The sequence below is a fragment of the Myotis davidii genome, unplaced genomic scaffold (genome assembly GCF_000327345.1).
Source record: "Myotis davidii unplaced genomic scaffold, ASM32734v1 scaffold44, whole genome shotgun sequence".
Lineage (NCBI taxonomy): Eukaryota > Metazoa > Chordata > Mammalia > Chiroptera > Vespertilionidae > Myotis > Myotis davidii.
In genome coordinates this window covers 1,379,134-1,396,070 of record NW_006299705.1, presented here as the reverse complement: position 1 = coordinate 1,396,070, position 16,937 = coordinate 1,379,134, and the positions used below count along the sequence as shown (strand labels likewise).

Sequence of the window (16,937 nt, the reverse complement as noted above, 5' to 3'; positions counted from 1 at the left end):
AGCTCAGATGAATCCAGCACTCACTATGAACCAGATACTGCCTGATTTACATACACTAACTCATTTCATCTCCAAAACAACCCTGTGTAGCTATACTATTTACTATTTCTGTTTTGCGGAACTGTGGTGCTATTTAAGTAACTTCCCAAGGTCACACAACTAGTAACTGGCAGCTCTAGGTACGCACTCTGCTAGGTAGTTCAAAGTATTTTATTTAATAATTGGCGTTACTCAGTATCCTATTTTGAGCCAAAGAAAATGGTATGTGAGCAATGTCTGGTATTTTCCCATTGGGAAGTTTCATTAACGTGTTATAGTTTGACTTGTGCCTAAGTGTGTTTGTTCACTTCCTGGGCCGCCAGAGATTTCCTGCCGGAATATGACGGTGCAAATCTTGCTGAGAAAACATTCACAGAATGGTAAGTGTGTGATTTCATTTTATTTAACCACACAATATACAAAAAATCAAGAGAAAGGACTGGAAAGTTAAACCAAGATGTTAACTGCTATCTCCAGATGATGGATCACAGGTGGTTTTTACTTTCAACTCTTCACTCTCTGTAACTTCTAATTCCCAACAATAACCATTTTTACATCTAAAATAAGAGGGAAAAAACAAGTCATGTGTTTAAAATGTGTCTCCTATGTAAAAGAACAGCTGCAGCATTTCATGCAAAATAGGTTATCGGTAAATCCACCGTATCAGATAAGATATATGTAAATGTATTCGCTGGAAATGTTTTACCCAAGAGTACATAGTATTATTTTTACCCATTTGCCAGCCCTGCTCCTCATAACCACATTGTGTGTTACCACGTTCATTTTGTAGACAGGAAAGCTGAGGCACAAGCAGAGTGATTAACCTGCCCAGGCCATTAGGTGATAGAACCAGAAAGCAAACAGCACTGACAGACACCCTCTCTCGCAACAGCACACCCTCTCCAAATCCCCCAAGTCAAAGGGAACTGCCATATTCTGCAGTTCACAGAGTGTCCTCTTTACCAATGGTCTGAGTGTGCCCCAGAAGAAAGAAAAAACCCACCCTCACAGGTGAGAGGAAACATTTTCAGGGATAAACTGCCATTTATCCCTGCCTATTCTTCTGGAGGGCTCTCTTAGGATTTTCCTGATATTAGTCGTAGCCTGGAAAATCTCTAGGCCTCCCTACTCTGAGTTAGAGTTGAGGTTACAGAGAGGATCCTTCCAAATTCCAAAACCATGCTAGCCCAGGAATTTCCTGTGGGTCACGTATGAGCTAAAGTTACTCTGAGGATGTTAGTCCGCCACGCGATGAATCTGGGAGAACCCAGAGAGCCTTTGTCTACCAAGCTAGATAGTCTCTGACATCAATCCAATGTGCAATTCAGCCTCAGACCTTACCTTACCCTCCTGGGATCCTGTAAGAGGAAGAGTGCACCCTGGGATGAGGTCCGGCTAGTCTCCTGGTAACAACTGTCACAGCCAAGGACAGAGTGAAGGGACCCCAGGTGCTGGGATGAGAGCTTCCTCCAGCCCTCTCACTGGGAACAGCAGTTTAACCCCATTCTCCATAGCAAGTTACAACTTGGTACTCTAAAATCCAATCCTAAAGGAAGTCCTATTCTGCTGTTTCCAAAGACCTAATCATCAAAATTATTGAAAAAGGAAACAAGCCTCTCCCTTATAATGCATGGAGAAGAAAAAGAGATGGGCAGTGGGAAGAAAGGAAGGGAGGAAGAAAATACAGTCCTCAAAGAACGATGGTTTTCTCCCAAATCCTTCCACATTCTCCTTCCTAATTATAGTAGCACAAAGCAGCCTTCAAGAGGACATACGTTTATGTTTGGAAGAGAAGGATCTTAAATAAGCAAATAGCAACCTTTGCCTGCCCTTGCTTCCCCCCAAACTATCAAGATGTTCAGTCATGTGTGGTGTGTAGACTGGCGTGATTACGTTTAATCAGCAATTCCTTTCCTTCTGGATGCAGTTCTCTAAGGCCAAACGCAAAGTAATCTACAGAAAGGGAAAATGAGCAAATGGAGGGTAAGAAAACTAACCCATAGTACAAACACCAGGACAGAAGTAAAAGGCCCCAAATAAAGTGGCAGGACTCTGACAAGACCACTTCAGGTGACATTAGACAAAACCAAACAAACTGCATGTCCTCATTACAGGAAATCCTACAAATAATTCAAATTTTGCATAATCTTATGGAAAGACTTAGGCACATACACATGATCTTGTCCACTTGAAAAGTCAGAAGCCCTCCAATTCTCCAGCACCTATCTCTAGAAATGTGTGTGTTTTTAATTCCCCTTAATATCCTAAACAGAACTGAGTTCTACTACAGATAAGAAATCATGCTAGCACAATAAAGAACTCTCCATTGAAATGTAAGTTATCTCACTTGTTTTCTTTTTAATTAAGTTATAAATGACAGAGCGTATTAGTTTCAGGTATACAACATAATGATTTAATATTTGTGTATATTGCAAAATTATCACAAGAAGTCTAGCTAACATCCGTCACTATACATAGTTACATTTTTTTCCTGTGTTGAGAACTTTTAAGATCTATTCTCTTAGCCACTTTCAAATAACTGTCACTTATTTTTTGTGTCCTCAATAATAACATTTTGAATGAATGAATGCATGAATGATTTCATTATTTCATTTGAATAATGAAAGCCAAGGAATGCAGGCATTCCTCCAAATTGTTCTGGGTTTCTCCTGGTTGGAAACTACTTGGTCCCTAAATCTTGTTCCATTCTCCTGAGCAACTCTGGGCACCTCAAAGTAGGTTAGTATGAATGAGAGCTGGATAAGAGGCTCATTACAACTCATAATCAGACTTTTCCACTAGTAGGGATAATGAGATCAAAGGAATAAGACAGGCGGTTCCCCTGCCTATGGGGAACAGTAAGAGATAGGCCAGGGGCTACTCTCAGGGTGGGTGGGCTTTTCTCACTTCCATTTGGGGCTCCTCCAAAGGAGAACGCCTTGCAGGCTGCCCCACACTAGGAGACAACCACTGCCAAGCACACTTAGTAGCAGAGCAAGGTCAGGCAGCAAGGTCGGCCAGGGCCAGCTTTCCTGGGCTGCTCCTAGCTGCTTAAGTGGTGAGAATGGGTCCCCAAGACCCCTCAGGCCTCTGAGAGGAGCAAGAAGTGGCTGAGTCAGGTACTTGCCGCCTACACAAGGCCCACTGGTGCCAAGGAAGGATCCTTGAAAAGATGTTTATAGGGAAGCACCTGAGCCAATGGCCAGGGGCAGTGATTCTAAGATTTCTGTAGTGAAGAAAAACCATCGGGTTCTGACCAACACCAAGGAGAGGATACAGCTGCAGGACCTTGGTCACAGGCGCCGGAAGACCCAGTAATACAGCAATCGTGGCTGAGGGAACAGCACCGGCCAGCAGATCTGCAGCAGAGACCAGGAGGACCCAGAGAGCATCCGAAGACGTGCTGCCTCCTTTCCCCACCAACTGCCCCCCCTTCCAGGAAGTCACATTCAATACCAGAGTGGCAAGGAAGTGGAGGAGGAAAAAGAAATCTGAGAGGCTGAACATTTTACTTAAAGAGACTGAGCAGTTACAGAAAAGGACTATTTTCATTACTGCATAGGACCAAATTTTCTTAAACTAAAGTAAACCCTTTTTCCCTTCCTGCTGCCTAAAGGGTAGGATTTCATAAGGAAAATTAGATCCATTATAGACAAAATAAAGACAAAATAAGCAATATCTGAGTGTAGTGTGAGTAAATCTGTATCACAATACACTTTCGATATGTACTGCCTGCTTCCTACGATCCAGGCACTGGAGGTGTGAAAACGGGCCAGCCAGTCTCCATCTTCAAGTAGTTCAGTGTTTTCGAGTGAGAGACATTAAATAATATTTGCAATACAGTAATGAGGAGGCTATTACAAAATTATACACAAGCCAGCATGGCACCAAGGATACAATAATGAACTCTGAGGGAATTCAGGGAAGACTTCCAGACCATGGACTTTCAAACCACGTCTTAAAGGACGAATTGGAGATTTCTAGCTGGAAGAAATATTCACCTGAACTTGCTAAAACAAAAGTGAAATGGGGAGGGAAAATTAGGGCAGCCCACAAAAGGAACTTAACATCCAAACCTTGAGAGGGAGGCACCTGGGCAGCAAGAGAGCCCCAGAGACTAGAACAAGGGCCTGGCATCTAGCAGGATCCTATCTCATGGTGTCTTCTCTTTCCATGATTGCAGTACTTCCTCCTACTATACATTGGTTTCTCCCAGCTAATGGCTTCAACTCCAACCTCCCCCTCCTCCAGCACTGCCACCCAAGAAGGAAGGTATCTCCCTCCAAACTCCAGTTGGAAGAATCCCAAGGAAGGACTCTGATTGGCCAAGTTTGAGTCATGTGCTTACCCTAGACCAATAGCTGTGGCCAGGCGGCACGGGTGCTGTGATTGGCTCACCAGGGTGGAATGCTAAGCCCACTGCCTCCAGAAGGCAAAGTCACATGAGAAAGTGACAGCAGCATGTGGACCCATGGCCAGAGCAGTGGGAAGACCACTCACTTAAGAATGTGAGTGCTGTGCAATGAAGGGAAGGAGGATGCTAGGCAGACAAAACTAACCATCCAGACGAATGCAACATTTGACACCATTCTACATTTCTGTACCACCTGAATCCACAGTACACAAACCTAGGCTATTTTCCACGGCTTTGATATACTCTATGCATAGTCTCCCCTTCTGCTTGCAGGGACCACCTCCCTAGTCACCACAAGCTATTGAAATGACATCCCTTCGATGATGCCCTTAGGTTGAACTGGTCTCTTCACCCTGAACTTCAACAGTAATTTGTCCTGACCTCTGGGACTTCCTGCCAAAATATATCTGAACACACAACCATTGATCCTTCCCTGAATCCAGAGTGGTAGGGAGGAATCTCCCAAACATGAGGTATTAAATAGGAATAGTGCCTCCCTTTCTTCCACTTACAGGGATTGATGTAGAAATATACCTTGCCTAAGAATTTGAACTAGCCCGAAATAAAGAAAAGAAAAAAAAATAGTTTCAAATATTTGGCAAAGTATTTGTTTAACTAAAGTGAGCCTGAGGAATACATAGCTATGTGGTTTGGCAACGGGCTTATAATGGGCCTCCTTCCCTCTGCCGACAAAGGTAGGCCGCCGGGCAGAGAGTGAAATTAAAACCTCTCTATGTGAGGTTGGACACTATCTTCATTGTGAGCCAATGCAATCTTAGCAGGTTATGTCACCTTTATGAAAATGTTTCTCTTCCTTAATAAGGATTTCTGTAGCGACTTATTCCTCCTATGGTACTCAGGTATCCTTTGGGGAATTTCTGAATTGAATACACATAAGCACATGGAAGCACATGAGTGTATTCAATGAAACTTCATGAAAGGAAAGAAGAGAGGGCAGGAGAGAGGAAGAAAACAAATAAATTCATGAGATAAAAGTAACTCACCTTTAAAAATTATCATTAAACCTTTTGAAATGTCATCATACCTTTAATACCCACCATATCAGGGATTATTTTTCGGACTATGTACTTGCCCTCCAAACACTCAATGAACTCATGAAACAGTGACCCCATGATGTCCATCTCCTTTCCCAGCACATTAATCCTCTAACTCGCTCTTTGTCTGGGACAAAGCTGTGAACTTTCCAGGACACACTGGGAGCACTCCCACCCCATCCTTTCCTCAGCTTGTCCTCAGCCAGCTATTCAGTGCTGTCCATCTTTTCCCACCCCAACCAATGACTGAGTCAGTACTTGATACGCATGTGCTTGGGTATATCGAGATGTAGAAACGGCACTCCCATTTTCCTCCCCCATAGTTTCCACTGCCAACTCTAATCCCAGACAAAGATTCACAAGAGAGGGAAAACTAAGATGGTGAGACACAGTGGCACCTTTTGAATATAAGGAGGTAGCTACCCACTGAAGTCTACCCCTCCCCTCCTTCCCTCTACTAAGAAGTGGTGAAACATAAAGGAAGAATAAAACTTCTGAATTCAAAGTTCTGGTTGTAGGCCTGGCTCTACCATTTATTAGCTCTGATCTTGGACAACTCATTCCTCCACTCTGAGCCTCAGAGCCCCCCAATAAGAAATGAAGATGACACCCACATCTAACATACGGGGCTTTTACAAGATAACATGTGAATAAGTCCTTATACATATGTCACTCATTCATTCATTTTCTTCCATAGTCTACCATGATTACCATTCATTGCACTTCCTGGTATGGCTTTAGGTATAACTTTAAAACCCTCTAAGCCTCAGTTTCCTCACCGGTAAAGCAGAGATAATATCGATCTTAGAGAGTTATTTTGAGAATCATATATCATGTACGTAAAGTAACTGCCACAGCTTAGTAAACAGTGCTTATTATGATGAACAAAGTATCACATAACTATTGTTATTTTGCTGTGACTACAAAAAAATTGGCACTGTATAAGCTCTTCAAGGTGGTTAAGCTTTCTATAGGCAACCCTTCCTTTGGCAACCCTACTCTGGTGCTGCACCAACAAAACTTTAAAAACACACACACACATTCTTTTTCACACTGTGTGTCATTAAGAGGCATATGATATGAGCTGGAGTAGGAGACAATGAGAGAAGCTACACAAGGAGATGAAAGTCACAAAGTTCAACATCCCCCGGGTTCTGATGATTTATATTAAAGAATGCATTTTAAAAATTGAATGATAATTATGGAAACCTTGGGTGAGGTCTAATCCTGATATTTTTAAATATTCACTTAATACACATTACATTTCTTGGTTGAATCTCCTACTGTTGAAGCAGAACCGTCGTGGATTCTGGCCCACCCCAGTCATTAACCACTAGACTCCCAGCACAGCCTGTTCCAGGGCTGCCCATGAAACGACAAAGAGCAACTTGTGAGGACCCCCGGGCTGTATTGGAGGCAGCTCGGTTTAACTGCTTTCATCCTCCGCTTACTTCGCTGGTCGTGACCAAAAGCACTGCTTCTGAGGTATATCCCTTTTTCCTCCTGAAGGCATAAGAATAAGTAAGTACTAAATGCTTTTCAGTTGATATATAAGTATCAACTATATTAATCTAGTTTTCCTTTTATTACCAAACCCTCTACATTTTCACATTTCTCTAAATAAGCCAGGTTTGTGTATGTATATATGTGTCTATCAAAGAACAGTGATAATAAGAACAGAAAGGGTATTAAAAGAAATATAACAAGGAGGATCAGGAATTAAAAGCATAATATAAAATGAAAGAGACTATTTCTTACTGAATATGAGAGAGATTTGTTAGTAAGGTAGACATTTCAAGCCCACAAAACCTCCTTCGTGATTTCCCAGGTGACTGGATCCTACATTCTGAGAATGATGGTGATGATTAAAAGGAAAGAAAGAATGAGACAGAACTCAACTCACCTTAGTTTTAAAAGCTAAAATTAAGTGGATCATCCTCTAAGAGACAAGAGATGATAGCTCTTCACAAACCAATCATTGCACTGGAGGAAAAATCAGCTTTCGTGGTGTTTCTTCTGCCATAGGGAGGTGGCATGTCTGGGTCCTGGGAGATGAGGAACCCTTCCCAAAGCTAAGACCCCTGCATAACAAGGACGGTGTCTGTCTGGTTCCCACATTGCCCCGCCCTCTATGCCAGTACCCGGCACTCTGGAGATGCCTGTGGAACATGTGAACATTTCCCCATCACTTCACTTAATTGGGCCCTATCACCCTTGTCTGTAAATTGTGGTGGCTGGACCAGGTCATCTCTGTGACCTACGGTTCTGGGACCCTGTCCAGCCAACATTATGGGATGACCAAACTCATCTTCACAACTAGGTCGTGACCACTGAATGAAGACAGGAAGCATAGAACACTGTCTGGTGATCCTCAACTCTCTGCTACCAACCTATTTGCACTTGTCTTTTGTTTATTAGCAGCAAACAGTTAATCTTTCTCACATTCTGGGTACCTGCTTTCACTTGAATTGAGTTTAATTTACACATAGCTATGTTATGACTTTCTGTTGTAGCTCAAAGTGGCTGGGCTCCAACTTTGGATTTCAAAGGAGAGCGTGATTAATGCATTCCCTCCACCTCCACTGGACTCTCCAGGTTCTCCACTGGCCGCCTAATTATTAACCCGGGTTGTTAGGCTACCGAGGCCCCCAAAACCATAGGCATCCAGTCAGCCAGCCAGGCAGTAGAAATACAAAAATATGTTAAGCAGGTTATTCCCCCAAACTTAACTGGGCTGCAAAAAGAGATAGCAGTCTTACAGAACTGGTACCTGCCCTCGAGTTGTTCTCAATGAACCCAAACTAATAGTATTCACTCTAAACTATTAGTGACCTCATATAGCTTCTTTCTCAGAAGTGCTTTAAATGTTTTTTAAGGTTTCCTAATTTAGAAATAATTCTAAGCTTGCAGAAAGGCTGAAAGAATTTGAAGAGAACACCAATATATCACCTTTTCCCAGAGTCACCTATTGTTAACATTTCACTCTATTTTCTACTTGTATTCAAACATGCTTTTACATGCACACATTCGTGCTCTCTCATAGGTATATTTCTTCCCCCCCCCCCCGAACCATTTAATGGCAAGGTGTATACCTCATAGTCCTTTACCCCTACAAAGAAGACATTAAATTTTAAAAACAGAGTAACCGGAAAATAGAACACTGTAGAAGTTCTTTAAGTTCCTCATGACAGAGTTTCAAGGATGGCAGCTGGGCAGCACGGGAGATTTTTCAGGCTGAGGCTCTCTACCCTCCTCCCCCAGATGTTCACGCCATCTTATTCCTGCGGCTGGCCTTGATCCCAGCCAAAGAGCAAACAAACACACACACCCCTCTGTTTCAGAAGAAGGAAACAAGATCCTTGAAGAGAACCAGGTGTGTTGATAACTGCCAGCCTCCATTTTTCTCGGGGAACAGTACGGGGTGGTGCAGTAGGACATTCTGCTCCAGAGAATAAAGAAGTCACACTTTCAGAAGCACCTCCTCTGCTTGTAAGCGCATGAAAATGTTCCTTTCTCCTTAAATTAAAAACAACCGCATAAGCCCCTGCACCAGACAGGAGATGGGAAGGGGAAACTGACTGTCTTTCTTGTTCTGGCAAATCTCGGAAAGCAGCAATCGCCACCTGCTGAGCCCCACCAGGACCATCAGCAGATTTTCTGGGGCACCTTTGCTGCCAAACACTAACTTGCCCCTTGGTTTCTAAAGCCTCCACCACAAGAGTGGGGTGCAGGTGAGGGAAAATGGGTGGTGTAAACTCACTCCATTGTTAATCACGCTGCAGATAAATGGCTCTTCTTCCTTTGGCAGTAAATGATTTTGCATACTTGCTAATGATTGTTAAACTTTTTACTATATGACTATATCCCCTGGAGATATGCAGGCTTTCTTGTTGAAATTACCTTCACAAAGCCCCTTCCTTAAGGCATCTATAAAAATCAGTAAAATAGTATAAAAAAGAAAGAACAATTTTTAAAGTACAAAATATTTTTAAAAAATTTAATACACACTTGAAAACCCAAAACACACACGAAGCAGAAACTAGGTATCGAGGGCATGTGTCGCTCTCTTCATACCCCACAATAGCCGGGCACGTTTCAATCAACAGGACTCTTTATTGTCGAGGTAACTCTGATTAAGTGAACTCAAAACACACACCTTGTACTAAACTCCCTTCACTTTTCTTTTTAAGTTGTGAGTTACACATGCACAGGGTAGAAAGGTAGACTCAAAGGGAAAGGAACACGGGAAGGCGTAGGGTTATCGTGGGAGTCTCTATGTAAAGTATTTACACAGTGAGTGTTTTATAAAGACAGGTATAAACGCGCACTTCGTCAGAAAACAGCCTGGCAAAGGAACAAAGAAGAAAAGAAGTTAAGAATATGAAGATGCCTGGCTTGGCTCCGGGGAAAATAAAAGAGCCCGTGATCTACCTTGTCTGGACGCCCTCCGTCGGATCTTCATTTTGGGGAAGGCAGGCCACGAGTAGTTAAAAGGTGAGTCTGAATCAGAATCCATCGTTCTGTGTCGGTGAGACCGACAGATCCAACAGCAGAGACTCAGGAAGAACCCGGGCGTCCCAGCCAAGAGGCGAGTCTCCCATGTGATGTAAAAGGAAGGAACGGGGCTGAGTGAAAAGCTGGCGAACACGGGGAGGGAGAGGCAATAAATGTTCTGCTTCCTTCAGGCGTTCAGGCATGTAGACCGAGAAGGAGGCTGTAAATATTAAAGCCAAACTAGGGAAGTAAAAGGGGGAGAGAGAGGGAGCCGAGTCGCACTGGCACATCACAGTCCAGTTATTCAAAAGGTCATTGGGAGCCAATGAATCATTAACTCCCCTCTTCTGGTGGCTGGAAATGGAAATGAAGACGAAAGGTAACTGGGAATTGAAAGAACTGCTTGTGATTCAAGAAAAGCTTCCAAACCCAGGCAATTGTTTCGATCTGGAGCTGGAGTATCATTTCTCAGAAAAGCCACCCTGTGCCGCGTTAGATAAAGGCTGAGATTTATGCGTGTGGACAGCCAGAAAGCGCCTTGCACACGCAAATGAAGGCCACCACACTCAGGGCAAGGATTTTTCCAGAGCAATCTGTCTTTTCACTGACTGATTTGGCAGCTTCTCAGTTCTAAGAGCCAAAACAGCTCTGTTAATTCATTTAACATCCAGTCTCCCCACCTTTTTAATCCTGAAGTGGTTGAGAGCTTTACATTTTATACAGAATTATACTCCTCTCATTAAATTCAAGCAAAGTCATCTACTACTATTTAGCACAATTGAGCTGTTTTCTTAAACTGTCACCAAGCTTGGCTGTGGATCATAAGGATCTGGGCGCCATCATAGCTCTGATCTAAACCTGCAGTGGGCCTCAATAGCGCTAGTGACTAATTTACCACAAACCAACAGTGCTCAGGCGGTCTCCCTGAACAACTCTCCCCTAATTAGCATTCAGTGGGAGCTCATTACCGTCTCCCCATAAAGCGTGACACTGCTCAAACTTACTTCCACAACTCCCTAGAAGCACATGGATGCACGTGCCCCAAATAAGCTCAGACATGACAACCAAGACCTGTGGTGGGAAAATGTACCCCAAGTTTCAGAGAGGAGTCTCTTTTAAGCATTTCTTTAGGTAGCAATGATAGCAAGAAGTATTGTGTTTTGTTTTGTGAGGTCATCTGACACCCAAACAATATGAGGATCTGTTCGATCCTGCAGGTTCGGAACATGACAATATGTGTCTTAATTAACATTCATCTCTTCATGAAAATTATTTCCCAAATGGTTGGCACTATCGTGCAATGCTGTGTAAGGAAATAGATGCATCACTTGCTCTGTGACAGCTAATCCTATCTGTTGGGAGGTGTTGGGTGAGGGGCACAGAAAGAAGTGGAAAAAGGAGAAAAGCCACTTAATTTCAAATTCAAATCAGAATCAGAATTACATAAATCACTACTGTGTTTTTATATAACGTAACTAGGACAAAATACAACTACTTCTAGTTGTAAATGTAAGCATTATAACTAAGTGAAAATAAACATTAGTACATTGCTATTTTGTGCCTTTTTATTTGAATAACTGTGTATTCTTATTCATCAACTAGGTGCAACTGTAAGGATAAAGTACTCTCAACCCTTACATTAGGTAAGAGTTTTAGTCCATATATATCTTTAATAAGAAAAGAGATAAAATCTTGTGGATGGGTGTTTCCATTCATTCTCAGTTTTAGGGCTCAGAACAGTGCCAGAAACATTGTAGGCATGTGCTGAATAAATGAATGATTTACACTTATTAGTCTTAACTTGTGGGTGTAGAATCTTTACATAACAGCTGTAGTATTTTTATATCCTCTTTATTGTAAACATGTACATTGACAAAAAGCTACATGAACTCTTGTAAAGTGTTTAAGTGTGTTTATATTTTATTCATTACAATCTCTATTTGAAAACAGAACAGTACTTATGGGTGGCAAAAAACCATTTTTCTCTAGGGCTCCAGGCAATGCTTGGGGTGTACATAGGTCCATGCACCCTTGGGCTGCCTCAGAAATATCCACAGACCAAAGGAAGGGAATGTCCACCAACCAGTATATCACCAAACTGAAATGAAAGTGCTGAACCAGGAGATACTATTGTCTTTCATTCTCATGCAAGATGAAGTTTTAGAGCCATCTCACTAGGATAAATCCCAGGTCGGCAAACTACTGGAGCAGGCTGCTCCTAGCTTGACCATCAGTAATAGGTAAGAACTTCAGGACAATGCAGACAAAGAGAGATATGAAAGAACTCCGTAAAACACATTTCTATTAGTTGAGAGTCTAGGTAGATAGAGCCATATTAATATAATTTTCCCCAAAGCCCAGAGGGATCAATTGCAGATCAATTGATTATTGATGTGAAAATTATTCTGACAATAAAAACTCTAAAACTACCCAACCAATTCATGTGAGAAGCCTGACAAAAATTTTTCTAATCTCATTTTCTTTATTACTTATCAATATCTTTTTTTTGGTTCTATAGTTTTTTTTCTTTTTTTAATCAATATATTTTAATGAATGAAATGATTTCCACTAACCAGTCATATACAGTTCAGTTAACATGTAAAAACATTGTGTTCATACAGCCCTTCTTATTTTTCTTGCTCACCCCAAAACTTCCCGACTGTAGGTCATTTATCCTCATTTTCTATAGTAATAGACTATTTTTTTCCATTGTGCCAATATTTAAATTATTTCAAGATGTTATTTACATCTCATTCATATTCAATCAGTTAATTGCTTTGCTTTCTCTGACTGATTGCAATTGCAGTTGGCAGAATTCAGTGATATATCCCCAAGGCCACTTCTCACCAGAGAGCATACAACCATTACAATGCAAGTGCGAATGATTTCATCAGCCTTACTGTGCCTCCTTCAATTCGAAAATCCTTTACTTAGAAAATGGCCTCCATACGGTTACAATCATCCAGGACAGATGCTGCTGCCTTGAAGTTTCAGCATCGAAAGGAGACTTTCCTCAATTCTCCTCATCAGAGAACAGGTCACCTACCTTTCAACCTTGATAAAATGAAATCTCCTTAGAGGGGTATTTATATTTTGATTTGAATTATAGTATTTGTAAGTCTTCTTATCCTTCAATGGGGCCTCACATTCCTGGAGGGCAAGAACTGTGTCATAACTTATATTTTTAAGGAGCCACAAGCCAAAGAGAAAGATCATGCCTTCTTGGAGCCATACACATCTGGACTCACGGGTGTCACTTACTTGCTTAGTGGCCCCAATGAAGTCACTCGTACTTTCTGACCCTCAGTTGTTTCATTCAAAATAAGACCATAACCTCTAAACTTCAAAGATTTGTGAGGATCAAATGAGATAATAATAAAGAACTTAACATAAGTAAGTTTTCAATAACTTTTAGCATAAATATTAAATCTAAAGTTTCCCTTTCATGCTGGAGGCCTGGGGTGGGGACCAGGGGCGGGCATAAGGGACCAATGAGAGAGAAAAGGGGATGTATGTAATACTTTCAACAATAAAGATTTAAGAAATAAAATAAAGTTGCCCTTTCATTATCCTTTTCTTCTACATTATAGATACTACCTCAGAAGTAATAGCTTGATTTTCAAGACTAAGACATGGCAATGTGCAAAGACGTTCCAGAAAATCATACAAGGCAGAAAGAAGAGGAGAATGTATTATTTTCTGCTCCCTTGTTTGACCACGGGGACCAGCGTTGAACACTGCTAGACACCATTCTTGAAAAAGTCATAAAAAGTACAGACCAGAGGAGACAAGACCCCTAACGCCAGGACAAGCCTATTCTGGATAACTTCAGCCAGTACGTGACAATTGCATGCAGCTGCCGGTTCTAGCAGTAGGTGAAGATCAGAGATGGTCAAAATCTTCCTGCAAAATCTCTTAGAAGGACACCAGGTCATCTAAGTTCAACCCAAGCTGGTTTTCATTGGAGAACAGCATTACGTTGGGTTGGCACTGGGTGATATGGTTGGCTTGCATTAAGAAGCCATGTTATATAGAAAATGAAGATCTTTAAAGGCACAGCTCATCTCCATGGTAGGAGGTGCTCACTTATGAGATGCACAGTGGGAACAGCGCAATCACACCTCCAGTGTCACACTGACTCAGAGGCATTATGCTCACAGAGTGCAATCATGGGTGGAGCCACCTGAGATTTAAATTATTATTTTTCTCCCCACCTCCCCATCCTGTTTTATATTTTTAACAAGCCTGTAAAATTGAATGCACATATATTACACGTGAGTTGGGAGCACAGTACAATCACTGTTGTCATAAATTGGAATTCTAGGATTCTACCATTCATAATGTCACCTTATTTTTATTTTTGTATGAGTTCAATTTTTTAAATTAATTTCATTGGGGTGACATTGGTTAATAAGATTATTTAGGTTTCAAGTGCACATTTATATGCTACATGATCTGTACATTGCATTGTGTGCCCTTCACCCAAAGTCAGATCATCTTCCTTCATCATATATGTGACCCCTTTTACCCTTTATTACCCCCTTACTTCCCTCTGGTAACCACCATACTGTTGTCTAAGTCTATGAGTTTGGGGCTGTTTTTCTGGTTTGTTCATTGGTTGCTTTCAGTTTTATATCCCACATATGAGTGAAATCATATGGTTCTTCACTTTTTCTGTCTGACAAACAATCCAAACTAAAAAATGGGTGGAGGACCTGAACAGACACTTATCCCAAGATGAAATGCAAAAAGCCAATAGACATATGAAAAGATGTTCAACTTCACTAACTATTAGGGAAATGCAAATCACAACTACAATGAGATACATGTTAGAACGACTATTATCAACAAGCAAAAAGTTGGAGAGATTGTGGGAAAATGGAACTCTAACTTATCTTTTAAAAATCAGATTTTAAAAAATTTCTCACCTACCTTTATTACTTTTATTTATCTCAACAAAAAACCTGCATTCTGCTTCAGAGGTTCCGATATGCCCCTTTATATCACTCTATTGTCTAAAACAAAAATGAGTAAGATCTAAAAATCCAACAAAAGAACATTACTTGTATTGTGATATATTCACATGTAGTATAAGAAGGAAATACCTAAAACACTCTAGGACAGGAAAAGAATAGACTTTCTGACTGAAGCAACATATTAAAGAATTATATTGTCAAAGCTTCCACCAGCATTTTGTATTGTTACAGATATCAGTTCTACTTAGAGGATTCTCTTAAGGTAAAAGACCCATGGTGAACATCATTTTTTTTTTAAACACTGAAGTGCCTGAGCATAACTTGAAAGGAAAGAATTTGGACAAGTTGGCTACGTTTTTCTGAACAATAAATTATGAGGAATTTTGCATTTATCTTGGAGAGGCAGTTATGGATAATGGATGTGAGGGGCCCTGGCAGTGGGAGAAGCAAGGACATGAGCCATGAGCCTAGACAGAGAAAGGATTGAAGGGGTAGAAATGTATCTCATTATAGTCTAAGGCAGTGGTTCTCAACCTTCCTAATGTTCCAATTCCAATTTTCCCAAACGCACCAAAAATGTTTTTTACATGCCACACACTTAATCACACACTTATTTTTATTAGTTTTAACATTCATGTTCAACTTTCTGTTCTATAGACTTTCACATGGTTATTCACATGTAAATAAGTTAACTATGAGGTATAAAATGAACAAAGAATGTAAATAATTAGTTTTAACATAAACTCTAAACTATCAATGCCACAGTTTTAAGCTAAAATTCACACAAAATGTAACGGATGGCTCATCTTGTATATACTACTGGATGGAACGTTGCTGCTTCTAGGGCAACTAACAGGGCAAGGAAATATATGTATGTGTGTGTCCTAGCCTATGCACATACACATATCTACAAATATTTCTCTATACAACCATGTCTATCCATATTAACTAATCATAAGTGCATTCTGATGTCTACAACTCTAATTTATTAGCACATGAATCATCCTGGCCTCCACCCCTCGCTTATCTATAAACTCCTGCTCCAAGAGTGAGAAACCTGGCACCTACTACCCATACTCCACTCACTTGCTCGCTCATTTCCAGTACACATTTATAGTGGTATCCAAATTGTTAACCTGTGCCCCATGGGAAACAACTTTATCACCTAGAAGACAGTGCTTACTCATTTCCAAATCTGCATTCCCATCTCCTACAATAAGGTATTTCACACATGTTTACTAGTCAGATTCTTTTGTCATATTCTGCATTCCACCAGAGGGTCCTCCGACTTCTTAATTTTTTTTAAATCTTTATTGTTGAAAGTATTACATAGGTCCTCCTTTTTCCCCCATTAACCTCTTCTAGCCCATTCCCGTGCCCCACCCCCACCCAGCCCTCATCATCCCATTGTCTGTGTACTTAATTATTTTTATTTGCACACATTGGAGTTTACTCTGTGTCCATATGTTCTATGGGTTTTGAAAAATGCACGTCGTGTATCCACCATCACAGTATCATAGAGAATACTTTCATCACCCTAAACAAAAAGCCCACAATGACAGGGCTATGTAGATAAGACACAGGGGCCAACTAAAAGAGTTCCCATGGCCAAAGCTAGAACACTCTGAAAAATAAATAAGTCACACGTTATTCTGATTTTTTGTTTGCGATTTTAAGTATTATGAAGCAACAATAGATTATTTACGGATGGATTGAAGCAACAATAGATTATTTACTGATGGATCTCCTATTTGGCCTCTAATTGCATCACTACCCTATATTTTCATAAAAATGCCTTCTTAACTAGTATAAAATAAATACCCATGAATCCATATTGACATAAATAACTGAATAAATGAATATGTGGGGGAATGCAAGTCTCCCATATAGAATAATTCTATGTAGATATTTTATCCGCAAGGACGTATAGAGATAACTTCCTACTAGTGAAATATGAGT

General features: G+C 40.9%; 1 protein-coding gene and 1 long non-coding RNA gene across 2 annotated transcripts in view; both read right to left on the bottom strand.

Moving 5' to 3' along the window:
• Positions 1-16,937, bottom strand: part of ARHGEF28 (Rho guanine nucleotide exchange factor 28) — a 219,306-nt gene that overhangs the window by 107,449 nt on the left and 94,920 nt on the right. The gene's annotated exons all lie outside the window — the stretch shown is intronic.
• On the bottom strand, positions 421-10,029 carry LOC107184950. Its single transcript, XR_001515855.1, has 2 exons — positions 9,940-10,029; positions 421-596 (listed from the first exon to the last, which is right to left on the bottom strand). It is a non-coding gene; the product is annotated as an uncharacterized LOC107184950 (long non-coding RNA).